The sequence below is a fragment of the Triturus cristatus genome, chromosome 2_1 (assembly GCF_964204655.1).
Source record: "Triturus cristatus chromosome 2_1, aTriCri1.1, whole genome shotgun sequence".
Lineage (NCBI taxonomy): Eukaryota > Metazoa > Chordata > Amphibia > Caudata > Salamandridae > Triturus > Triturus cristatus.
Genome location: NC_140581.1, coordinates 525053253 through 525081130, shown reverse-complemented (window position 1 = coordinate 525081130; position 27878 = coordinate 525053253). Strand labels below are relative to the sequence as shown.

Here is a 27878-nt window from a genome sequence, read left to right as displayed (position 1 = left end):
CTTTATGCTTTGGTTGTTTATCTGTTAGTTTGGAGGACTATTGTTTTATTCCTTTCCGTGTTACACTGTGGGAGCGTGTTCAGCTTTGGCATCCATATTTTATCACATCTTCAGTCTGCCCCTTCCTTCCCCTGTTGTTGCTGCCATACTTCCCATACCTCGTACTCTGTTGCTTGTTTCAATGCACTTCGACAGCTGGTCTGGAGGCAGTAAACACATCAGTCCAATTCCAAGTTGAAAGGGCTCTAACCGAGCTCCTGCTCTGCTTAGACATCACTTATTTCTTCACACCTTGGTATCATCAATGAATTTGCCTGGCCCGGTAATGGCTGAGGATAAGACATGGCCCTGCCCACAATTGCTGGAGTGTTTTCAACATTTTGCTTGTGAGCAGGAAGTGGTGCAGTATTGGTGCGCCTCTCTTTCTGTCATGGTTCTGCGAGGTGCAGAACGGGTGTCAGAGCTCAAGCAGCAAATGCCTCCCAAGAAGGCCGGGGTGGCAGTGGCAGGTCTGCAGACTGGGAAGAAGATGGAGCAAAAGAAAAAGTAAAAGATTATCGAAGTGAGCTTGCTAGAGGTATATCGAGGAGGAGGTGCCGACTGTTCCTTGTGGCAGCTTGCTACCATAGTGATTATGTTGGAGTTTGCTTCAATTGTTTTGTAGCTTGGTAGTCTTACATGAATGTTTATCTACACGGCTGATGCCCTTGACAAGTAGCCCAATCTTTGCAATGCTCTTGTTTAGCTAGGTCCTTCAACAACCCAGGGCCTGCCGTTCATGTTTTGATCTTGAGTATCGAGGCAGTGTTGCTTATTGTGATCGCAATGCGGGTTGTAATCTGTAATCTAAAGCCACCACCTTTCTTAGATTTAGGCGATGCTTTCACCTGCATTAAAATGAGACTGATCTGTTTAAATTTGTGCTTGGGTTTTGTAAGGAGAGTGTATCGTGGAGGCGGTCTATTACAAAATTGTTTCTGTGCAGGCAGCTTTGGTGCAGGATTAGGTGGATCTTTATGCTTCTGTTCATTTCCCCCAGAGCTCCATAGCCCATTTCCTTTCTTGAGATGGGATTGGGGGCACATATCAATCCATAAAAAGTAAAATCTAGTACCACAACAAATGCCCAGTGCAATCTGTGGTAGCCCTCGTGGCACGGGGACTCAAGTTGAGATCTGGTTACTGTGGAGATTTCCACTTTCTAATGATAGATGTGGTAGATGAGAGTGTTTTGAAGTTTCATCATGAAGCATTTAAAGACATTGCACCCTACATGACATCCTGTATTGCTTTCTCTCGCACATTCTAACAAATAGAACTCCCATTACTAGCTAATATCCAGCATACATAGATTTTTTATTTAAAAAAAAAAAATTATTGGCATTTTGTATTATGTAACATTCAAGATATCAATGGATTATTCCGCAGTATCCACAATGAATAACATAGGCTTTCTTGATCAATATTAGTACATCTCTTTCATAAGGCCACAAATCATAACTCACACTCAGTGTTCATAGATGTATTTTGTGTTGTGTCCCCGCATAGATAGAATTTTGTTAATTTTTTTTTAGTGTTATCCAGTCCTTTTGGCTTTTGTAAAAAAAAAAATTCAGTCCAGTACCAGTCTCTGTTCCAAACACTATAAACCTCACACAGAAGAAGTTGCTATAAATAGTAAGACTGTATAAAACAAACAGCCAAAATGTTACTCAGCTCCTGCTTTAAAATTTATCCCAAGTCACTTATGAGACTGTTCTTACGGGCCTGGTGCTTTTGATGGGCTGTGGTGAAATAAAGGTCCCCTCTTTCCCAGACTTTTCTCTGCATTGATCATCATTGGCATTGCTGCAGCTAACCTTCAGTTGTAAAGATGATGGTAGCTAAAACTTTTACTGTGTAGATGTCTGGGAGGAATGTTTGCCCTTTTCATTTGCTCAATTTTGGACTCACACCATTGCTGTAACTGGACACCAAATTAAAACATCAACGTCCATTTCCTTGAGGTAATCATCTCCCAGGTACCATCTCGAAATATGAGGACCTTACACTTACTGGTTCACTGCTTGTTCTCTTCTCCAACTCATATTCTTTGTAGAGCTTCATTGTATTCAGAAAGATTGAGCATTTTGGCCACGAGCGAATGTACTTCCTGGGTGGTAAATTAGAACGTCAGCAGATTGAAAAGATGTACCAGTAGTGAGAGTTTAGCGAAGAATGGGTACATCAATATCATTTGCTATTGAATTTTCTTTCTTTATACAATTATATGAACTATTGGCAGGTGACAGAGGGGATTATTACATTTGATATGTATGCCAATTTGAGAAAACAAACATTTCAAATTAAAATTCACACATACATTTAGGTACATGTTCCATCTATAAATGAATACATTAAAAAAAATGGACACTAACCATAAAAGACAAATGTAATCTTCAGATAACTGACCCTGCATTAAGAGATAACTGCGATTGTTAATCGTGCTGCCAAATAAAAAGGAAACAAATCCATATCATGTTAATTCACTGCGTTTAACCCCCTAAAAACGTTATTCAATGAAAGCATACATTATTAGCACCAACACCACCCTGCATTATTTCAACACTAAAACATTAATGAATTAAACTACTAATTTAAGCCTTAGTAAACAATCACCTCGCGTATTAATTCCTTTTAGCTAATAGTGCATATACAGTAGTATAAAGTGCAAAGATAGTAAGGTAGACTAACACGATTTTGCCAAATTTTAAAATGCATTTATTGTCTAGTACCCCTTGATTGCATATTATATATTCTGGTATCTATTCCTGCTCCATCTTGTGAGGTCACACCTAGGCAGCGCATTCGCTGTCTCTTCATGACATGTTGTATCTACTCTGTAGGCCTCACGCACACCCATCGCTTTTCATTCATTCTTTTTAGTGCCCTTCGTTAATTTGTGCTTTTCAAGGGTGAATCTGTTTTATTTGTCCCTCCTTGTGGTGGTTTTTTCCCTCCCATGGAGCCTGGCCCTATTACATGTCTTTGTCCCCATCTCAGCGCTGACGTTATTTGCGACTCAATCTTTTTTTCTATTCCCTCTGCTCGTGTTTTGAGAACGTTCATTTTTTTGGGCTTTCCCCCCAAAAAGTTGCAGACAACAGTACTTTCTGTTTCGAAACACACACAGCATTCATGCACAGATGTTGCCACTTTTCATTCAGAAACACGCAGCATTTCACTGCCTCTGCTTGTGTTTTCAGAATGATCTTTTGCTTGTCTTTATCAAAAAACACGTTCACATGACAGCATGTTTCGTTTTTTAAACACATATGGCATTCACATTCAGATATTGGAATATTTAGTTTATAAACACACATGGCATATGCTTTTCTTGGTTTGTCTTTTCAGGACGCCTCAAAAAGCGTGATAAGATTACAGCATGTTTAGTTTCTAAACACACATGACATTCGCGCTCGAATGTAGGCATTGTTTTAATTTCAAAATATTTTATTGAGGTTTAAAAAATGAACAAAATACAGAAAGAAAAGGATGCCATGATACAGCAATGTTAAACACCTATGAGAAAATACTGGTAGAGAGTCTTATTTCTTGTACAAAAATGAATTTCTAAGCAAAACAAAGGAAATATATAGCATAAAATGAACAAAATGTTGTATGAGCAATAAGGAGAAAAGACACAAGTCAGAATTCATACAGGCAAGTACAGTGGCCAGTGTGGTAGTCCAGTAGGTAAGCGCAGGAACAAGTTAGATTCTGGAGGGCAGACACTTGACTACAGACAAAGGAGAATGTAGGGAAATGATGGTTATAGGGCCCTTTGACCGTGGGTTGGAGGCCTCATGATGCTTTGATTGCAGCAAAGTAGATATCTAGTGTCTTTCATACAGATCTAGATTTAAATCTTCAGGTGGAAAAGTGGAGGGCTATATTGTCAGCACCTCGTAAGTAGGAAATCCAATTTAATCAGGATTTGAAAGAGGTGGCAGCTGTCTTCTTCCAAATATTGAGGACAGATTTGCAGGCTGAAGGTTATAAAATGTCTAGTAGTAGGCTATCATTATGTGACTTGAGACGTGGATCAAGGAATCCTTAAATAAGTGAAATAAAATCCTGTTTGAGTCGGAACCCCAACAGTGCATGCAGGAAGTCGAATATACGTTCCCAAAAGTAAGAGACAGAGCTACAGAAAAACAGTTGACGTGGGAGGTCACCAGTGGTTTTATTGCAGCTCCAACACAATGAGTCAGCTCTAAGAGACTTTTTGTGGAGGCATGACAGGATCCAGAATGATCTGTGTAGGAGCCAGTATTTTGTTTGGGATAAGGTGGGGGTTATTTTATGGGAGATTACCGAATTTCAAATTCCGTTCCAGTCTTTTGGGGGGAGAGTCTCAACTGGATCTTATTTCCTCAATAGTTTTGAGATTAAGAGGGTGTGTGATGGTCTTAAGATTTGGTAAAACTTGGAGGACTGGTGTCCGGATTTTGTGAAGGAAGAGATAATCATGAGGAGAGAAGGTTCCTCACTGAGGCATCTAGCTTTAGAAAGACTGGCCTTGAGCTTAAGGAAGCCAGAAAAGTTTACATCTAAGAGATTATATTGACTTTGCATTTCTCTGAAGGAGATGGGGGTCTGTTGGCTAAGTTGTTGTTTAAAAAAATGAATACCCGTCGATGCTCAAGGTTGCCAGAAACTGGGTTCATCCTGTACTTTGATTTTAGAGTTATACCAGGTCAGGTCAGAGTGGACCACTAGAGTCTCTAAATGTTTGTTGATCTTCAGTAAAGCCCTTTCGTGTTATTAAAATTGTATTTGGCTGGAAGAGAGGGTTTGGTTTTAATAGATAGAAGTGCTACATGGTGAAGATCACCCAGAATTTATTTCTCAACATTTTGCCAAGTGGGGATATAGTCTAGAGGTTTGGAAAAATCATAAGGAACCCTGTCTGGCTAAGTAATCAATTTGGTAGTTTCTAAAGTCAGCCAAATTCACCCCTCCCAGGTCTATGGAGAGAGACAGCTTTTTCATGGAGATTCTGGGGTGCTTATTCTGCCTTAGGCATGTCATTATCAACTTGTCAAGTTTGTGGTGGAAATCATCCAATAGCACCAGAGGAAGTATACTTCTAAGATCATTTACATCATCTTGATGGTCTCAGTGCGACCCCACCAAGTGATGAATTTGGGGTTCCACCCATCTAACAGTTGTTCAATCTTCTTTAATGTTAATTTTTCATTATGTTGGAGGGTTTCTAATAAAACCGAAGAAAACTGACTATTTTATGAAATGAGGCTGCCAAGACAGACTTGTGGAGTTTAGTTGATCACTGGTACGGAGATTGTTTAAGCATCTGACTTCTGATTTGTCTAAGTTAAGTTTATAGCCTGCAACTAGGGCATATTTATCTATGGGTTGAGTAGTGGGGGGATTGATAGGCTAGCATTCTCAATCACGACCAAAATATCATCAGCTTCACTGTGGTTTTGTTGAAGTTAACATCGGTGATAGAGCAGTTAGTTTGGATACTGTAGAGTAGAAGCTCAAGGGACAGATTAAAGAGCGAAGGGGGTAGGGGACAGTCGTGTCTAGTACCTCTCTCTAAATTAAACACCAGGGACAGCAAGCCTCCAGTCCTTACTCTAGCAGAGAGCCCACTATAGAGGGCCATAACCATCTTGGAAAACCCAGATTGGATTTACGGAGGGTTTCATGAATGAACGACCAGGAGACTCTGTTGAAAGCTTTCTCGGCATCTACAGTTATCACCACTGTCTCTGAGTAAGTAGATTTAGCTTTTTCAATGATATAACACAGGAGGTGAGTGTTGTCATGTGATAGGTGGTTCCTCATGAAACCCACCTATGTGTGGTCAATCAAACGTTGTATAGGAAGAATTTTGGCATATATTTTTGTGTATAAATTGATTAGCGAGATTGTCCTGTAGTTGTTAACCAGGGTCAGGTCTATACCCTCTTTTGGAATGACCACAATGGTGGCCTCGCTAGCCATGTCATTTATAGCTCCAGATGTTGAGAAATGATGAAAAGGTCAAGGAGTGTGGGCCTGTGTATGGAGACAAATGTTTTGTAAAAGTTAGCCAAGAAACCATCAAGGTCTGGCGCTTTATTGGGTTTCAAAGTTCTAATAGCCGCTGTTACTTCCACTAATATCAGTAGTGAGCAAAGGTTCATCTTCTCTAGATCTGTTATGGTGGGCAAGTGTAGTTAATTTAAGAAGTCCCTGCACTGCTTGGAAGAGGAGTTTGTGTTGACCTCATATACAGATATATAGAAATCTTTGAAGATGTCCAAGATTTTTTGTGGATTAGTATGGGTTATGTTCAGATTGACTTTAAGAGCAGTAACACTTTTGCTGGACTGATTATGTTTCAAGTACGTTGTTAACATTTTACAGGCTTTATTTGCCTCACCGAGTTTTAGTTTTTTTTTTTTATTTGTTAACCCAAACCCCAGCTGTATCACTCAACATTCTGATTCATTTTATTATTGAGGGCAAGGAGGGTCTGGGAGTCTGGGTTAGAGACAGAGGAAGCCTCTAGAACTTTGATTGGTTTCTCAAGTTCTTGAAGACTGTTGTTGTGGATTTTATTCAGTTTTGATTGGAGTTTGATTAAGGAGCCTCTGACTGTATCCTTAAGTGTGTCCCAAAAGGTGGCGAGAAAAGTGTCTGAGGGTGAATTCTCTCTGAAGTAATTTAGTATGGTAGATTCAATGAGGTCTCTGGACGATGCGTTACTAACTGACTCATTGAAACTCCACGTTAGTACCTAGAAGTGATAGAGTAATAGCTGAGTGATCAGATATTAGCCTTGACAGTGTGTCTGTTTCGTCACCCAAGTGTGTATGTGATTTAGATATTAGAAGGTAATCAATTTTGAAGGATGACATGTGTGGATTGGAAAATAAATTGTAATCTCCAGGTATCAAAAATATTGAATCTAGAACAGAGTTTATGTAGTGATGATTTGGACTATCTATCAAGGGTGAGATCCATGCACAGATTGAGGTCACCGCCCATGATAAGTAGTCCATCTGTAGGGACTTGGCTCAAGTGGGCACCAAGGGATTACCAGAAATCAGGTTTGTCAGTGTTTGGGCCGTACACATTTAGGCCACGGAAGGAGTTCATATTTTTGGATAGTTTCGTTAGGATCCACCTCCCTGAGCTCTTGGTGACTAGTGTAATGACACTCCTTTTGTTGCTGATGGCTGGAGAACATAGGGCAATGTTAATCCAGCTCCAACCGAAATGTAATAATTCATTATAGGAAATCCTGGATTCCTATAAGAAGATTTAATCTGATCTTAGATTGCATAGGTAGTTCTCAATTGTATTTATGTTAAATCGGATGGTTGAGCCTTTTAACATTTAGGGAGATCATTTTTAAATTCATATCAAGGGAGTTATTAGCCATGCCATAGGAGAGTATATATGGTTGAGATATACGGAAAATTAAGAAGAGTCGGAGTGACTGTGTGTGTGGAAGCAGTGAGTACAATGGGTGAAGCTCTTGAAGAGTAACTCCAGCATTTGTAAGAGGAAATGACTGGTGTGCGATGAATTAATATTGTCTCAAAAAGGATTTGGATGACGATCTATCAACGTCAAAGAGCAAACGTCAATAAGAAAAGGAAATTGGCTGCCAACTCAGAACATTTATCAGGAAACAAAAAGGATAAATAAATATCCAAATTAAGACAATCAAAATAAGAAACAGACGCACATCCTGGACCCTCACCCATCCCTCCATCCCACCCACCCACCCAAACCTCCCACTATACAGAATGCGAAGGAGACGACTGCGGGGTGAGAACCCATCTGACGCTGGAGTGCAAAAATAGTCAAAGAAACAAATAAGACCAGAGGTCTGCATAAGTCTGCAGATTTAAGGAGTACCATAAGCGAAGAGTTTAAGTACCAAAAAGTTGCAATGTAACCAATATAATTAAGACCAACAGAGGCCAATAGTTGGCAATGAGTGGCTTGCATCTTAAGACATAACATAACAGTAGAAACACTGCCTATTATACCAACATTTAGTAGATTAAATTTCAACAAAGAAAATACATTGTATGAATCATGAATCACATCACACACCCAGCGTGAGAGCCATTTGGCAAGAAAAGCAAATCACTCCACAGTAATTCTCAGGTGCAATATACAAAGTAAAGCATGTCACAGGAGGAAACGGACTTTAGAGGCTAACTTATGATAACCTGTAATAACCTGTAATAAGAAGTATCAAGGTGGGAGGTTTTTCAATATGCAAGTCATAACCAAAGTGGAGAGAGGCCAATCAAAGTGTTAACATTACTCCTGATGCATGTGTAACATACATAAAAGGCAATGAACAGTTGGCGATGTAGAGTTCGCCGAGCCTAATAAGTGACAGTGTGTGGTATTGGTATGAAAGGCATGCAGAAACGTATCTGTCATTATATAAAGAGCAGTAAAAGTATAGAAGCCTACAGCGGCTCTCTTAAGATGTAAGGAGGAGTTACAGTAGACGTAGTTAGGTTAAAGATGTATAGATTTATTGTTCTTAGAAGTGAGGATAGTCTTGTAGTAAGTTCAGTAGTACACTTGTAATCGGCCCCACCAGGAGCAGCCTTCCTGCTGCTCAGCCCATGATCCAACTGACACTCCACCTCACAGCAATCCACACATTCCATTACATCACCATCCACACCAACATTCTACCCAACACATTCATACTGGCTGAGCAGCAGAGGCAGAGAAACAGGGAAGATGCATAGTAGGAAACCTAGATATAATAGCCTCAGAGCAATAACATGAAGGAATACTGGAGTTTGAAATCACTTAGTAAAACAGTTAAGAAGTCTCATGCTTTTGACATAGATGGTTCATGAGCATCCATTTGTGGATTTTCTCTTTCGTCCAGGAAGGCCTGCAGGTGCCTGTACTAGTTGAAGATGTGGTGTTTGCCATCAGCAAGGACCTGCAATTTTTCAGGCTCCACAAAGGAGAACTGGAGATTTGCATTCCTGAGTCTAGGCCTGGGCAAGAAACCCTTTCCTAGTTTCCAGGGTATACTTGGAATAGTCTTGCAAAATGAATATTTTATGACCATTCCATTGAGATGTGATTGTTTTTAGGCATGTGGGTATCAATTAGCTCTGCGTGTTGGTATCCCAGTAGGCGGCAGACAATCTGGTGTGTTCATGTTAGAGGGCTTGAATGAGGGGACACGATGAGTTCTTTCTAGTTCAAAGTCTTTATGGAAGTTTATGCCTGTCATCTGAGGTATCCATTTCTCCAAGAAATTTAAGCAAGAGTTTGAGGAGTCTTCTGAGCCTTCAAGCACTCTGAAAATATCCAGATTCTGCCGACAATTTGAGTCTTCCATTTTCGCCATGTCTCTTTGTAGGGTCTTGGTTGTGATTTGTAGTTGTCGTACATCCTTGTTTGAGAGCATGGAATTGTACTCCAGGAGGATGACCCATGTCTCAGCAGTAGTAACTTTTGTGTTGATAGTGTTAATGTAAATTCTGATCACACTTAATTCGTGTTGCATCACATCGGTATTGGCCTTGGCGGATATAGCTAGATCATGCAATTCAGCAAACTTTTTGAGGATCATATCCATGGTGTTATTAATGTCTTATATCCCTTTGATAGGAGAGTCAGGCAGTGGCGGCTCCGCTGTAGTGCATTTATGACTTTTGGATTACTTTTCTGCCATGTTTTTTTCTGAGGAAAGACGGTTGGGGGAGTACACCAAACTGCCAAACGGGCTGAGCTCAATGTGAGGCATCAACACCCAAAACTGTGGGAGATGTCGACATGTGCGATTGTCGATGTGCGGATCAGACTGTTGAAGCAGGTATCGTAGAGGTCCTGTGAGACGACTTGGAGTGCCTGCATATCACGCAAGAGCTCCAAAAGCTCTCACAAGCTCTCAGAAGCACAAATTATCAGTGAGGATGAAGCATAGATGAAGCGCAGGTCACATTGATCGCAGTTAGCAACAGCACAGCACAAGCACGAGATTGCTTTTATCGACAGCACCAGGACGAGCACAAATCAGGTGGAAAAGCCATAAAGATAGCTGAGTGTGACCAGGAGTAGTATTATACACTTTTATAAACTTCTGGTAGGAGAGGCTCCCTAAAGAAAAGTCACAAGCGATAGAAGTCAATGGTGCTAGGAAAGCCTTGTGGCGAGGCGCCATATTGGAGTCAGGCAAAATGAAAGGGGGTACACATAGGTGGTATTAGGCTGGTATTAATCATCAAAAAGTTCCCAAAATGTCTGACATGAACAGTTGCAGCTCAGACTCAGCAGCAATTATGGTGGGAGTGGGATCACCATAGGTAGGAAAGGCTTACTTGTCGTATGGAGAATAGCGTGTCCTTGTCTGACTCCGATTAGGTGCATCGGCCATTTTGCTAAGACGCGCAAAGCCACATCGGAGAAATGCCGGTAAACTTCTCAAACCTGCCAGCAAGTAGGATCTTAGGGAGTGCTAGAGTTTCCCAAAACAGCTTCTCCTTTTGTGCATTATAGGACGTTTTGCAGACCTCATAAACTGCCGTCAGCACCCGGCAGCAGCAGGAGCAACGAGATCAAGCTGCCATTCACCCTGACATTCTAGTCACACCCCAGAAATAGGCATTTTAAGTTTATAAACTGACACAGCAATTCACTTGCCTTGGTTCTTGTTTTCTGTTTGTACATTTTTTGTCTCCAAAAAACATGATCAGATAGCAGCATTTCTAGCTTATAAACACACATGCCATTCACGCTCAGATGTTAGCATTGTTTATAAACACAGTCAACGTTTGATTGCCTCAGCTTGTGTTTTCTGAATTTTGTTTTTTTGGCTTTGGCCAAAGAAACTTGTTTAGATGATGGCATTTTTAGTTTGTAAACACACACGGCATTCATGCTCAGATATTGGCATTTTAAGTTTGTAAACACACATGGCATTCGCTTGTTTATTATATAATGTGAAATAGAGTGACCTGAAGGTGCTGGAGAGTTTTACATGAGCCCTAGCTACATTATACAATGTCAGATTAATTTTTGCGGGCATTTTTATGGCGCTCGAACTCAACTGACCCAAAGGTATTGAACCGCTTTATTAAAAGCGCCAGTTACATTACGCAAGGCCAGGTTAATTGTTTTGTTTTTAGGTGTGTGGAGAATTAATGATACCAATACCATCCCTGTTTATTCATTATTTCCCCTATACATGACAAACGGAAGCAGCATTAGTTATTGTTGCTTTGTCCAGGGGGTTCTGGCACAGATGGTGCGAGCTGTATTTTGAATGGAAAACTTTGGAGAAGGACGCCTGGTGAAAAGAGGCCTGGGGGAGGAGGGATGTGACGTCTCCGCCATTGGAAAGTACATAAGTGCTTTTTTTCATAGACTGTTCAGTACTCTAGTGATGCAGTCGCACACAGAATGTTACAGTGCTGTTGAATTGCATCATGGCACTTGTTTTTCTTTTGGTCCGTTAAAAAGCCTTAGAATGTGTCCATAAATGTAAACTGAGGCAAGCATGTATTCCTGAATCAAACTGCATGACCCAGTGTGTAGTAATTGTATAGCTCTTCAATCCCAGGAGAATATACTTATAAGGTCCCAAAGGCAAGACTTATTTGCTATGCCAATGCTTGTTATTTATAGGGTAAATATTCTGACATATGTAATGGTAAGGTATAAACACACATTGACCAGCTATTCACTATTATTGTCATAGGATACCTTTTGTCACTGTGTGACTGTTTCACACATACTATCATATTCTCACCCACACTGCTGACATTTAAACATTGCCCTCTTATATCCCTCCAAGCATTCTCTCTTTTATTGTCTCTTTCCTGTTTGCAGCTGTTCTACTTCCTCATTTGAAATGTTATTTGATGTGAAGCACTCACATTCCAGTAGGATATGTAGCGCTATAGACACATTTATAAAAAAATTAAATTGGAGCCAGATTTACTGAGGTGAGGTTGCTGGAGCGGATAATGAAAAATGTTGTATACCCTCCCCATTTGCATGTTTATACTAATTAGAATAATTAATTAATTATAACCGTACTAATTGTTTGAAGTGAGGAATTAATAAATCTTACTAATATATGAATTACACGTGGGATTTGCATTTGCATGGCCTAATTAATACGTAAACTAAATTATGTACGCATACTAATAGTAGAAAATTCGAAAATTGCATGATATATGTTGCTTTGTTGATGTATTTGTGATTTGTGCTTTATTAAGTGAGTATAAACCGCTTTGAGTGTTGCTTTTCGCTAGATAAATACACACACATATGGGTATTAGCGAGGGAATAACATATTATTAGCCATTTCTATGTTTTAATCACGTTTTTGTGTTTCTTTTGCTTAAGTTGCCCATTTCGGCCTAGACAAAATGGCTGAACGAAACGTTGAACGTGACTGCCCTGACAACACGAGGTTCTGGGTGAAGTGCGCATGCGTCACCACCAGCAGCAGTGGCCTGGACCTGACCCCGGGAGAACATGTACCCTTCAAGGTCTCTCCGGGAACTTCGCCAGAAGCAAACACAATAGACAATTTAAAAACTGGTAACAGCAAGTGCGATGAGTTCATTATATTGACACCCTGAGAACTTTACCCTGCGACCCCAAGTCGACCAATCAGGACTTTCTAAACCCCGATCTTGATACTTTTTGACATTATTTTCATTATAAAAGTAGGTAGGGAATTGAATTAAGGGGGCTTGCTCTTCTTTGACGAATTTGATTTCCTGACGTTATGCTGACGGAGAGGACGGTGACACTGCTGGACAGCTGTTATCCTGAACCTTTGAGAGACTGAATTGCGGCTTAACTTTGCCGGTTAAAGATTATTTCCTCGACCTGACTGACTTAGAGGACGACTTTTAGCCAGATTAGGTCAATATGATGTTCTGTAATGCTGATGGTGATTTCTAACGATTTTGCAATATTTCTTAGATAAAGAATATTTGAAGAATTGACAAATGTGTTGCGTCGATTATTTAAAGAAGAGTATTTAGTTTAGTATGTAAAGTGTAGATAAATGATTCTCACTAAACCATAGAGAACAACTAAATGATACATCCCCTTATGAGAGGAATATTTTAGGGTTGAAGTCAATGTATTTAGAGTAAAAGTACAGATATTCCTTTCACGTCAGCGTTTGGAAGCTTTTTCCTCTAGGAAAACAGATCAACGGAGTGTGAGTATTGGTGTCATGGGCCCCACCAATGAATGTCTTTGAATGAATTTGCTGTTAAAGGTATTTGGTCTGTGACGTAGGGAGGATTTTGTATTCTACGCTGCATCAAGGTCAGGTCACAAACTAGTTTGTGCACAAAGATTGCTTTGCAACCGCTCCTTCATTTTGCCCTGTGACTGATGTACTTATCAGTTGCAGCCTGAATTGCAGATGCACAGGCAATAAAAACACACCTGCATCTTTCATTTTCATGTTAAAGGAGCCTGTTTATGATGTTGCAAATGGTTGCAAATTTAGGTGAGGAGGCCTGCCAGGGGCATAGACATCCATCCCTGCCCACAGGTGGATGCTGTCCTTTATGAACAACTCCCCGTTGTGAATGTGCCCCCTCCCACATTCAGGTCTCAGAAACGGATCAATAAGCAGCCAAAACATGTCTGGGTAGGTTGGGACGCATTTAATGCGGGGGTCAGAGGTGAGATACTGAGTTATAGCTTGCGTCAGCAGAAGAAGGAGGCTCAGCGAGAGGAAGCATTATGTAAGATTTTGATTGGGATTGAGAAGGAACTGGCAACTGCTATAAATATGGGTAATCCAACTGATGATATAATGCTCCGGTTGGCCTTAGCTAAGGCAGAAATAGAAGATCAAACAGCCGCCAAGGCTGCTGAAATATTTTTGGCCAAAAAAGTTCATTGTTATGAGTTTAGTCTACATGAGCCCCCTCGCAGCCATCGCACGCCAACACAACCTCAAGATCATCACCTACGCCGATGACACCCAGCTGATCCTCTCCCTCACCAACGACCCGGACGCCGCCAGAGCCAGCCTACACGAAGGGATGAAAGACGTCGCCGAATGGATGAAGGACAGCCGCCTGAAACTGAACTCAGACAAGACGGAGGTCCTCATCCTAGGATCAGCACCCTCCGCCTGGGACGACTCCTGGTGGCCCCCTGCCCTTGGAGCCACCCCCAAGCCAACGGACCACGCACGCAACCTAGGCTTCATCCTGGACTCCTCCCTCTCGATGACCAGACAAGCCAACGCCGTCTCGTCTTATGCTTCAACACCCTGCACATGCTTCGCAAGATCTTCCGGTGGATCCCCTCCGAAACCCGGAAGACGGTCACCCAGGCACTCGTCACCAGCCGGCTGGACTACGGGAACGCCCTATACGCCGGCACCACTGCCAAACTCCAGAAGAAACTCCAACGGATCCAGAACGCCTCCGCACAACTCGTCCTGGACATCCCCGACACAGCCACATCTCCGGACACCTGAGAGACCTTCACTGGCTCCACGTCAGCAAGAGGAACACGTTCAGACTCCTCACCCACGCACACAAGGCCCTCTACGACCTGGGCCCCGAGTTCCTCAACAACCGCCTGAGCTTCCACAAACCCATCCGCCAGCTCCGCTCCACCAGCCTCGCCCTCGCCGCCGTTCCACGCATCCGCAGAGCCACCGCCGGAGGAAAATCCTTCTCCTACCTGGCAGCCAAGACATGGAACTCCCTCCCCATCCACCTCCGGACAACCCAGGACCATCTCGCCTTCAGGAGGCAACTCAAGACCTGGCTGTTCGAGCGGTAGCATTCCCCGCCCCCCCCCCCAGTGCCTTGAGACCCTCCGGGTGAGTAGTGCGCTATATAAATGCCTATGATTGATTGATTGATTAGTGAAAGGGTGGGACACACTCTTGCTGTCAGATTGAGACTAAAGAGCATGGCAGGGGAAATACTCTAAATGGCAGATGATAATGGGAAAGTAATTGCTGACCCATCGGGTATACGGGAAGTTTTTCGACAATTTTATCAGCGTGTATATAGTGATAAATCCCAGGGGGAGCAAAATTCAATTCAAGAATACTTAAGCAGAATTCCATTACAATGTATGGATTCCGCAGATAGCAAATCCCTTGAGACTGTACTGACCCAGGATGAGATTTATAATGCAATGAGAAACCTCCCCTCTGTGAAAGATGCCGGACCAGACCAGATTCCACTAGAGTTTTATAAAACCTTTTGGGATGTGATTGGAAACGATCTGGTGGATATCGTGCGCCGGGCTCAGGAGGGTGAGGTGGCACCCGAGTTCTGGGCTGGAGCAGATATTATAGTTTTTTTTAAAAAGGGCAAGGCACCGAGGGAACATTTTCTCTAAAGCCAAGGCGACCCATCTAAATTATATTATCGGGAAAACAATTCACCCCTGTCAGCATGGGTTCATTGCAGGGAGGGGCACAACGCAACATATTCAGCAGGTAATAACCCTGTTCGATGCAACGGAGGTCTCAGGGGACCCTATGGCGATGATGCTTTTGGATGCAGAGGAAGCATTCTCCTGGGAATACCTCTGGGAAGCTTTGAGATGGTTTGGCATCGGGAGGGGATTTATTAAAGCTATTAGGACCCTATATAGAGTACCAACGGCCCGGCTATGATTAAATGGGGGATACACTGCACCATTTTTGATTAAAAAATCAAAGGAGAGGAGTTGGCCTAACGGCTAGGGCAGTCGACCTCCAACTTGGGGAACCGGATTCGAGTCTCAGCAATGACACTGGAACATCCTGTGATTCTGGGCAAATCACTTAATCTCCCTGTGCCTAACAAAAACATGAATGTGATAGAGCGTCATGTTATTCTGAAATTTGTAGGGGTGCATCATGTTAGTCAGCACCCACATATTAATCGGTTTAGGTTAAGTGTGCCATAGAAATGTATTACTAGAATCGTTTAACATAGAGGTGATTAGAGATGTAATAATGCTTTCCGTAAAGAGTAATGCTGCAGATTACTGCAAATTTATTTTAGTAAACGCATAATGTTTGATTTTCACGTAATGCAATGTATTAGGTTAAACGTGTGCCATGTTAAAGTTACACGTGCAAGTTTGCTTATTCACGTATAAAGAGTAATGAACTAATACTTAGAGTGTGATTTAGTAATGTGTTTAACAGTGTAAAGGCCTGATCGCATATACGTTTAAAGAGAAGGCCTGTTCATTTCTTATGTTAGCTAAACGTTGTAGGCCGAAAACGATTTCCCTTGGAAAGGCTTTGGGTTACAGGAGGATGGAAAATCTTAGAGAAGAGAAACGTTTTTCGTTTCCATGTTTCTGTTGCAGGTGCAAGGACATTTAGCTTGTTAGTGAGACTAGGTCTTTGTTTTAGGAGTTAGGATGGTACGAGAAGCCAACAGGGGAGTACATTGGAATGTGCAGATGACCCAAGGTCAAGCTAACCGTCGTTGGATGGGATACAAGTTTCACTGGAAAAGTACTGGAAGAAGACCTGGTTGAAGAGGTGTGCCGAAGGGCGTGTTCTACGTTTTTGGGATTTTGTATTAGGGACAGTGCCCCGTGGGTTCAGCAGTTGAGGTTCAGATGGGGAGCTAGAAGGAGCATCTTAGAACGAGCTCTGACTAAGTGAATGTACTTCTTAGGAAGTCTTCACTTCTGACACCTTTTTTATTCTCTTGCCTGGGAAGGGAAATGCTAAGTAGGGATGTCACCTTAGAGATAGAGTAGGGAAAGACTAACTGATTTTCTTTTAGGCTAATGGGCTCAGATATAGAGATTGGATTAACCATTGTTTTATTAATGCTTTTAGAATTGATTATCCTTTGTATTCTGAGTCGCATGAGACTCTTGCATAGGATTCCCTTTGAATTAGTGCCCATTTATTTTCTTCACCTTGTATTGAGGTGGTTGTATGTGCATTTATTCTTGGTTGTAATAAAATCTTAAAAATTTAGATTCGGAGTCAGTGGTCCTTTAAGAGCAGAAATTGATTTAGTGAATTATGTATTGAGATTTGAATTTGCTCCCCTCTACACTATTTAGCAGATAAAAAGATCTTGGCGACCTGAAAAGATTCTTGGAGATAACCATGTAGGCAAGAATCCGATCCTATCAAATGTGTCCTCATGTAACGCAACTGGTGCTATGTAAAGCGCTCTGATACCCGATATCTTCGGATCAAGTTCGCGCTAGATAGAACTCCGTAAAAAAAAATAACGCGGTACAAGGCAGGGTTGCCCCTGCTCTTCCATCCTTTTCGCTATATATATTGATCTCCTCATACAATTGCTTGAGGCTAATAATTGAATTGAGCCCATTATCAGCCAAGGGTTGGAAACAAAATTGTTGGCATATGCAGACAATGCAGCCATCATTACTTCTAGTCCCTCAACTGCGCTTGCTGATGTTGAGAAGGTAGCTCATGATTTTGGGAGGTTTGCTGGGTATAGCCGAAACAGGCAAAAGACTCAGATAGTTAAGAATGGGAAGGTTGCATTGGTTGATGATCGGGTGACAGAATCAGCTGTTTATCTGGGTATTGATATAACGTCTGAGCTGGGGATGTTAGTGGCAATAAACATTGAGCCAGTAATCAGGAAGGCCAAATCAGATTTTGATAGATTTAATAATCTACATATATCGCTGGTGGGCCGCTGTAACGTGGTAAAAATGATGTTCTTGCTCAAAATACTTTATTTGTTTTAGGCAATACCCTTAGAATTCGAAAAACACTGGTTTGTGGTACTTGAGAGTAAAGTGAACAGGTTTATTTGCACTCATGGCAAAACTAGGAGGGCGTTTAGGCTTATGTCACTGCCTAGGGAAAGAGGAGGCTTTGCTATTCCTGACTTTGAAGCTTATTATTGGGCTGCGGCCCTCCAATATATGAGTAACCTAATGGGCGGATGCATAATGGATCCCCGGGATGAAGCAGGGCTACCAGATGTGTATAAGCTACTGTTAGGCGGTGATGCGTCTAACTGTTTTATGAAAATGAATGAGCCCAGCTATTACAAGAGAACAAGATTTACGACTTTAATGGCAGCTTTTAAAATTTGGACTGTACTTAAAAGAAGACGGGCATAGGGAGAATAAACTGCTACACCCAGCTGTACAAAAACCCCATGCTTCCCAGAATTTTCTCAGACATGATTATGCCAGAGTGGGCGAGGAGGGGTGTCCGGACAGTTGGGGATCTAATACGGCCAGACGGAATTCGTCAGTTTAGCAATATCCAGGTTGAGTTTGGAATCGAGAAGACAAAGTTTTTTAAATATTTGCAGTTGCGAAGTTTTCACAGTGGGAAGGTGGGTGGGTTAAATGGTTTTAGCAAGGTTAAAATCACTGATCTTGTTAGAGAAGGGAGGAATCGTACTATAAAGAGATTCTATGCTGAACTTGTAGCACTTAAACAGGACGATAGGGAAAACATGCGAGGAAATGGGGTGAACGACTGGGCATTGAACCAGAGAGATTTTTGGATTCATTGGAATTGGGACAGACAGTGGTGTGCTCAGCTGTGCTTCAAGCTCAGCATTAAAAGACAATTTTTTCGCTTTATTATACCCCGGCTCGGATTGCACAATGGGGGGGCCGGTGGGAGTTAGATGCCCTCAGTGTGACTCTTTGTAGGCTGACTTAGCCCATATGTTCGCATCCTGTCCACGTCTTGAGATTTTATTAAACTCCATAGAGAAATTTATGGATCAGACATTCGACGTGAAAGCTGTGCTAACCCCTGCGTTAATACTTCTAGGGGTTGGCAGCAATGGCGAGCGAGATACAGACCACCGATTTCTATTCTTGGCTATGGCTGTTGCCCGGATATGCATAGCCTCGGTCTGGCTAGACCCAGAAACCCCAACATTTCAGCAATGGCTTGCCCGACTGCTGGCTATGTTTAACCTAGAAAGAGGTATCTATGAGAGAAGGGGCAGAAGAGAGAGATTGTCTGGCAGGCGTATCTGGGATCCTATTCTAAGATGGAAGGAGACTCAGGCAACTAACCGTCCATGGTTTATTGTAGCTCCGGGGAGTTACTAGCGCTCTGCTAATGTTTATTGTTCCTGAGGATCTATTTTTCTATTCAGATTCAATCTGATATTAATGCCTGCTTTGGCTAAGATTGATGCTCTTCTCTTTATAATTCTGTTGGATTCATTTGTAAATTATGTCTCCTGTGCTCTCCAGTATTATTTACTTATATAGCTCAACTTTCCTGTAAAAATGAATGAATTTTTTTATTATTAATTGAATGATAACTGCTTGCGTTGGAACTGAGCCAAGAGACATGTTTGAAGTTTCTCTCTCACCACTACTTCGAGTTATTCATCTCAACAGTGGCACTCGCTGGGAAAATGATGTCAAGTGACAAGATGTTAATTGTCTACACTGCTTTCACAGGATATACATGATTATTTGTAGCAGGTACCCCTTTTCTGGATTCACCTTTGCATATTCCACGTGCCACTTGCGTGTCCCTGGAGGCAAGGAGCAGTGAAACATTGTTGGCGAATGGCCATTCTGTCTTTAAAATGTGTCCACTGGTTTGTATTTACTTATGGACTGTTTACTGCCATGAGGTTCATCTATTTGACCTCTGTGTTATGAAGAAAAATACCTTTGGCTCAGCAGAACAGTTTTACCGTTTTGGAGGCAGTTTGCCAGAGTGGCACACAGATTAAAAGAGGTGTGACAGCTTTATTGTGCTGTTTCTTATCTCATTTCAGACTCGATTTTTAAATGTGCCTTGTTGACGCCTCTTACCTGGCTCTGGTGTCGCGCGAAGCAGCTACAGATCTCCATGACGTCTTCTTCCTTCCAGAGCACGCATTGCTGCCTATAGACGAATTTAGTGCATCGAGATGCTGGGAGCCATCCGGCACGGCATCAGATTACGTGCCGCCATTTTGCAGTTGGCACAATCGATCAGCATTGCCTTGCTTCACAAGCCTTCTGCCAACCACGTTTTTTTTTCCTCACAAGTTTAGCGATTTCGATAAAGTTAGTCCAAGACAGGAATGCAGGGGTGAGACTGTCTCCTTCAAGTTTTCTTTGCTTGTTTGTCTGCCATGTATCTTCTCGACAAAGAAAGACGTTGAAGGCACTTTTTAACCTTTGGCATTGTTCGACGGTTGGCAGCCAAGACATATGATGTTTCTAAGCCTGCTCACACTGTGTTTTACACACGGAAGGTACAATTTGCCTACGGTACCTCACATTCAGCCTTTGTTTTATAACTGATGGTGTTCACAGGGCACAACGACTTTAAAGTTCTACTATGTTTACTGATATTCTCCACAAAACTGTTACCCCAGTTTTTTGTACGAGTCTTTGTTAACCTGCCTCAGAGAAATGTTTGTTGCTTATACTTTGACAAGTTTAAACTGGTCTCACATTAATACAGTATATTATAATGTGTATTTGGTTTGCCTTTTCTACTGGGTTCACATGTTCCCTTACATGAGGGTTGGCCCTACGTCGGGGTAAGTGTTGGGATTTTTATGTCAAATTTTACGCTATAATTACATTGTACCCTTACGTGAGGGTGGTCTCTTTGATTTGTTGCAGGGGTGGGTCGCTGCGTGTATAAGACGCCTTGCGCCACACGTATAGTTTTTTTGCAGGGGTGGTCCCTGCGTCTTAAGACGCATAGCGCCGCAAGACTTTTTGCTGTAGGGGTGGTTCTTGCGTGCTTAAGACGACTTGCGCCGCACGAGTTTTGGTCCTGAGTCTTCACTTTGCTTACCTCCTCACATTGGAGAGTTTTCATATTTTATTTCACAGGTTGTCCCTTAGTTACCAGTGGGGCAGGACATTGGGTGCAAGTCCCTTTGTTCTCATGACGCTATATTCTTTACATAGTGTGATTTTTTTTTTTCAAATCACAGGTTGTCCCTATTGGTTGGTGGGGGCAGGACATTGGGTATTAGTCCCTCTTGTCCACAGTCACATTCCCGTTGTGTCCTGTTCAGGGTGGAGGCAGGATGTTGGGTCACATCCCTTCTGTCGACATTTACATACACATTGTCCCCTGTTTAGGGTGGGGGCAGGAATTTGGGTCCCAGTCCCTCTTTCCACACCTTTACATGGAGTGTACCCTACATGGGATTGTACACATTTTTGTTATTTATTGATTGCCTTTATTAAGAGGGGGAATTGGGTATTTCGTATTTTCATAATGTACCTTTTTCCCTTCTCTTTTTATCTTGCTTAGTCGTTACCCCTCTCGTTATGTCATTTCTGGCTCTAATCTACAGTGCCTGCCTATTCATAATATTCAACCCTCTACATTTCTGCGCACTCAGTATACTGCGCACATCTTGCCTTCCATCACGCAGTTACTCTCAAGTATTTTCAAGTCTACAAACTGCGCACTTAACAAACTCTCATCAAGCAGTCCTGTTATGTTCTTTTCTACATCAACGGCACATTTATGAAAGAAAATTGTTGTTCACAGTGGCAGGTCACGCTCAAACACTTTCACGCTTGCGCAATATTTGCGCATCACCTCGGTTTGATTGCCACATTTCTACATGGTCTAAAACTTTTATTTTTTTGGGTGTTTTAACTTGGTGGCAACAATGGCAATTCAACCGCAACTGGACATTTTGAACATATACGCGCGTGCACACTCACCTTCGCGTGTGCCGCCTGATGACTCTTCGCCGTAGTCTCTCCTTCACGTTCTCGGAACCTTTGGCACTGCTGCGTTTTTTCTGTTCTCTATTGGTGTGTTGGCGTACTGTGAGCCACCCTGCAGCGACGTCAAGTGCGTGCCTCCATCATTTGGTTGGTCAATACGGTCATATCTTACAGTCTTCATTGCCCTTGGTCAACTAGAAGGAGTCCGAGCACGTTTGCATCGATTCAATCTCTCTAAAACTACTTGAGGAGAACTGTCGTCGTGGGATCCCTCTGTGAGACTCCCCGCTCTTGAGTTTGGCTTGTTTGTCGAGTTGCTTTCGGAAGTTTTAGGGAGGAAAAGTAACTTCTTTCTTCAATGGATTCCTCGGGTGAGACTCTATCTTATTTCTTTTGGGATTTAACATGCTTCATTGGTGTCCAGCATATATTACCTTACTTGGTTTCATTGATTCAATTAATCTACAGAGACAGGTCATGGGTTTTCACCCATATGTACTTTCTGGGACACATTGCTCCATGTGTGTTATACGTTATGGTTTTGGTCCCATTATGTTATTGTCTAGGTACGTTTTTTCTCTACACAGGGTGTCATGTGAGTTAGGTCACATCTCTGAATCATTCAACGCTTTTACCTCTATGCGAGGTATCTTTTCTTATATTATTTGGCTACCTAACTCAGTGCACGTTTACCTCGCATGTAGTGCCTGGTCATAGTTCTTTTGCCACAGTGCACAACAGTTTTATCTCTACTCGAGGTGCTTTCTTCAGGGGTTTTGGCCCGTTTGTTAATGTGCACGTTGTTTTTTTGCATATGGGTTTCAGTCCTCATATTCTCTCTGTCACTGCAGACATGACTACCCTATGTGTCACTCTACATAGGGCGTCCAGGGTTTTGGTTTGTGGGTCCTTTCCCAATTTATTACAGTGCACAATGTCTAGGTTTTAGCCCTGGGTTACCTTACATTTTACTCTACATAGAGTGTCTAAGGTTTTGTTTATGGGTCCTATGCCCATTTATAACAGTGCACAATGTTTATTTTTACCTCTTCACGAGGTGTTTCACGTGGGTTGTATTCCCGCCACCCTAGTGCACAACATTTACCTCTCCACGAGGTATGTGTTTTTTATTTAAGGTTCTTACCTTCACATAGTGCACAATCTTTACCTCAACACGAGGTGTCTCACAGGGATTTTAGTTCCGTATTTACATTGCACATTGTTTTTTACCTCAACACGAGGTGTCTTGCAAGGGTTTTTGTCCTGCTTATCTTGTGCACAACGTTGACCTCTTCACAAGGTATTTTTCTCTTTTGTTTATGTGCACACCTATCTAGTTTCACATGTTTTGTGGCTTTTGCCCCACTTTTACATTGCACAATCGTTTGACCTCTCAGGAGGTATGTTTGTTGGTTCTCCCCATCATTTTGTGCATAACATTGTACCTCCAGTCGAGGTGCGTCCGTACATGGATATCACATTACATGTCTTATGCCTTCACTGCAGTGCACGTTTTAGCTTTCCTAAGGTGTCTAGTGTTGGTCATGTTTTTTTTTTAACAGTGCAGAATATTCAGATCTCCTCTCGAGGTCATTCCTGCACACGCTTTTTATTACCCTTACTGGGTGCATAGTATGAGTTCTTGTCCTATTTCTAGCGTGCAGGGTTTCAGTACACTAGATGTTAGGTGTATTCTCTACGTATTGCTTCTTGTTTTAGGAGATTATTTCACCCAGTGCTGTTAACATTTCATTATATTAATATTTTTCTAATACAGGGAAACATGAGTAATCTTTTGTAATTCTCGTCTTCTCTGTGATTGTATTTCTCTTCTTCTCTGCCAACTTGTTTCTTCCTGATGTGGATTGCTCTCTCACATACTTACCTTGCCAGTTGGTCTACAGAGAGTACCTTTTGATGGTTTCTTTTCCTTTTCTTTATTTCTTCCTTTATTAGAAAGGAGGATGGGAAACAGGTTATGTTTATCTGTTTCTTTAATATTTTTTTTGGGGTTGCTCTCTTTCTCTTTACCTCTACTCTGTTTCTCTCTAGTACTCTCCTCTCTATTTCGTTCTTCTAGCTTCTACATCTGATTCTATATTTCTCTTTTCTGTTTTCCTTCTGGAAGAAAGGAGGATATGTGGTATCTTGGTGTTAGTGCTGTTCATGTCATCCACTGCTCCTCCAGTGGAACACTGTGGATATGATGTAATGTGGAATGTTAGTCTCTGGATACCACAGTTGGAGATGGGCTGAGCGCCTTGCTGGCTGCTCCTGGTGGGGCTGAATACTACTGAACCTACATCTTGTAACCAACCTGAATAAATCCTCTTGAAACATCACAATCAGCCTGGACTTGATTACTACACCCTCATGTTTAAAATATTTGTTTAACTGTGTGCTGTTTTACATAAAAGTATAATAAAACTTTTACAAAATAAAATAAAAGCAGCCAAAACACGTTCTGTCGTAAACCCTTGACACACTCAATACCCACTCACAAAGGAGCTGCGTATTTTCATTACACGCCCCATAACCTTGCAAATTTGCTCACAAAGTTTTTGTTAAACCCGAAGATATTTCCAAACCCAAAAGTACATTGTGACACACATGTTGTGACCGAAAAGCCTGCGATTTGGGGTGATCCGCTGCGTTGCAGGCACAAAATAGCCTTGTTTAGCAGGCCCTAAATGAACAAAATGTACTCCCTGAACAGTCTTTTCAATTCTGATAACACCATCATTCCACAACGGCCTCTGTGGACTGTGGTGATATCGTTTAGGGACTACATGTGATTTGTAAAGCCTTAAAACCAATACATAAATAATTAATTAAATAAACCTCGTGGCACTGCCTTTGCCTATGGGATGTACGTTTCGTGGTTTCAGATCTTAATTTCTATCCCCACTGGTTGCGCCGATTTAAGAAATATTTCAACACTTTGTTTGTGCTACCATAGGGGTAATGAAAGGCAAGGAGCGCATCAGCAATGTAATCAGCATAAGTGTACCTATACATTACGCACTTGAAGAATATATATTTTATTGATTCAGCCTCACACGCCTATATCTCAGCTATAGTTTTCACATTTCCCTGATACGGTTTACATTCTCCAACAATGCTCTCCCATACATACCTTATCACATCTCAGACACAAAAAGTGAGAAAAATATACATGAACGAATCTGCACAGTGATTTTTGTGTGGTTTAAACTTCAAAATGTGAGCATTATCCATTCCACAGATTTCCTTTCGAGTGAGAGTGCTTCATGTTATTCTGTTGCTATAGTGATTAGTGAGGTTGGCACATAATCTCACCCCGAGACTCACAGACACGTCCATGCAGCTACCGTAATCAGCCCACTGAAGCAAGGATGTGAGCTGGGTTACAGAAAATACATTGACAGACGTAGATGCTCTTCCATTAGCGTCGTCAGGGTCATAAAGTGTACGCGGTTAAAAGAATGTGCATTGCTGTTTTGTTTGCAGTTTAGTACAGAAATGAGGTGCAATTTGCCTGTCAGTGACTGACAGCTGAGTTCATTATTCATATAAGGTTGCACCATAATAATCCGAGCCAGGCGCCACGTCAGGAGAAGCTGTTAGAGCAATCCAATGTCATTTGCATCTACTCTTGTCTTATACTGTCTATTTAACCCAAAAGCCAAACTTGGCCTACTGAAATTACTCCAGCAAACAACCATTGGAAAAGCAAAAAGGGCTGGCTTTAATGTGGTAACGCAAATAAAAATGCATAGGCAACTACTATTTGCATGTGTTAACATGTTAAAACCAGAACTAATGGCTTTTCTACCTGCATAAATCAACACAAAATAATTATGAAGGTCTCTGAAAATAATTTCCCTGAGATGTTTGGGAGGAGTAGCATCCCATGCATCAGGTCACTGAGGGCCTCCTGTCAATACAATAGGGATCTTGTCAAACTTTAGCCTGAACCTTATAGTCTCCTTATCTCCACTTCTAACTGATAAATAATGGGCCCGGATCTAGCTTAATCAGTTTTACATATGGCAAGGTCGCCTGCCTATGCAGTTATATTAGTCATCCCTCCAGGACAATAACTTTGCATTCTTTTCCAGATGTCATCCTTGGCCAGGGTTCCATGTGAGGCACATAAAGTGAAAGTGAAAGATAGCAACACTGTCTATATGTATATATATTTCAAGTATTTGGAAATACTGCATCAAACTCGCCCCATGTTCCAGTATTGGGAAATAAAGTAAAAAACTCCATCCATGAGTAAAAGTCTTTTTTCAAGTATTTTTATTTAATTTGGTTTAGACCTCTGCTGAGGTCAACAACTAGTTTAAACTACAATTTGTTAAAATCAGTTATAATATCTTCTTTAATTTGAAAAATAAAAATCTTTAAAAATGTAAACAAATTATAACAGACATTCATCAGGTGGTGATTCACAGAGCATTATAAGACCTTGTACTGTAATTACATTGTACCTAAAACAGATGGGGTTTAAATGCCGATGTCTGGGCTCTACCAGGGTCGAGTTTGGACACAAAAACAATACATGTGTTAAATTGTGGACTCCTCGCTCACACAAATCACAAATACCTGTAGAACTATCTCTGGTATTCCATTTAGATGTATAGATGTAAAAACTTTTAACAGTAAAATCCCTAGCTGCAATCGGATAATACAATGTCGGACCCTATGAGTTAGAGTGAAATGCAAATATCCTTGCTGAGATTTATGTTCTACAGTTTCTGCATATTGTGCATAATGATTTAAATGGACACAGTGTTAAACATCGAGGCCGTAGCTTATTCTTAGGGTCAGATGTTTTAAAAATAATCTGAAGTGTTCAGGGGACCACGATTCTAAAAGTGCTCTCGTGCATTGCAAAAGATTCAGTGCTATACTAAGGTTTTTATTAAAAGTATATTGCACCGAATCATTTCTAAAGGTTTCGAATTTTACCATACTCCTTAGAGATCCTGGATTGGCTTGTAAAAGGTTGTAAGCGCATCTTATTATGTTTGAAATTGTTCTAGCATATGAGCTGACAAAAGATAGCTCAAGACGTAATGCTTGGATTGGGAATACTTGATTTACTTTTATCAATTTACATAACAAATTCTCTTCTCTTGTTTTTACTGCGCGCAAGTTATTAATAGGAATACATTCTAGGGCGTACGAAATAAATTTTGTACGGTAAAACTCCAATAAAGAGTGGAAGTATCAATTCCCAGTAGACAAATTATGGGGCATATTATCAAGGGATATTTCGCCGCTTTTTCGGCACATAGTGCCGAAAAAGCATCTAATTTTTTATCGCACGATTTACAAGGACACGCTAACAAGCGTTAGCATGTGTTTCCTTGCTACTTTGCATGTCAGCGATCAATATCGCTAATGACATGCAAAGTAGGCGTTCCTCAGATAACATCATGGGGAAACCTCGCTACAACAGCTTTGCGGTATTTACAAGGTTGCTTTAAAAGCCAAAAAAGCAGAGATAAAACTAGCACCCTATCAACAACAGGGTGCTAACATGCAAATTTGCATGTTAGCACCCTTTTACTCTACGCTTCCCCTTGCATCTCTAATGAGATGCAAAGGGGGCGTTCCAGAGTAAAATAATAGGAGAAATGTCGCTAAGCGACATTTCTCCTATTATCAAGAATATCGCTAACCCTGTTAGAGACAAAAAAAGCAGCGCTAACCGCGGTTAACGCTGCTTTTTTACGTCTGGTATTTTTCTGACTTAGCCATGATATCCTATGGAAGGAGGATATCATGGCTAAGTTTGTCTGTCCCTATCAACAAGCCAACGTGAGATTATCGCTGGGTTTCCAGTGATAATCTCATGTTAGTCACTTAGCGTGAGGATTTTTATCGCTATTGAGATAAGCGTTGCTAATAGCACGCTATCTCAGCGATAAAAATCAACGCTAGCCGGCGATAATTATCCTAGCGCTAAGTGCGCTTAGCGATAATTATCGTCGGTTGTTGTTGATATGCCCCATGGATCTTTGCTTTTAAGCCTATGTGTTGGAAATGGGAAGAATTTTGTAAAGTTTGTGAAAAAATTCGCACCAAATTAGTATATTCTTTGGCCACCTCTAAAAGTTTGCCCCCAAGTGTCGAATTAAAATGTGAAGACTGCTTTTTTCCTCTGAAGGGAACGACTTTTTTTTTTAGACATATTA

General features: G+C 41.5%; 1 long non-coding RNA gene across 1 annotated transcript in view; it reads right to left on the bottom strand.

The window, feature by feature from the left end:
* LOC146865596 (uncharacterized) overlaps positions 1-19854 on the bottom strand; it is a 244186-nt gene extending 224332 nt beyond the window's left edge. Inside the window, exons 1-2 of the long non-coding RNA XR_014976655.1 lie at positions 19813-19854; positions 2056-2152 (exon numbers count right to left, since the gene is read on the bottom strand). This is a non-coding gene — a long non-coding RNA (uncharacterized LOC146865596). The remainder of the gene's footprint in view (positions 1-2055; positions 2153-19812) is intronic.
* Between the last annotated feature and the right edge of the window lie 8024 nt (positions 19855-27878).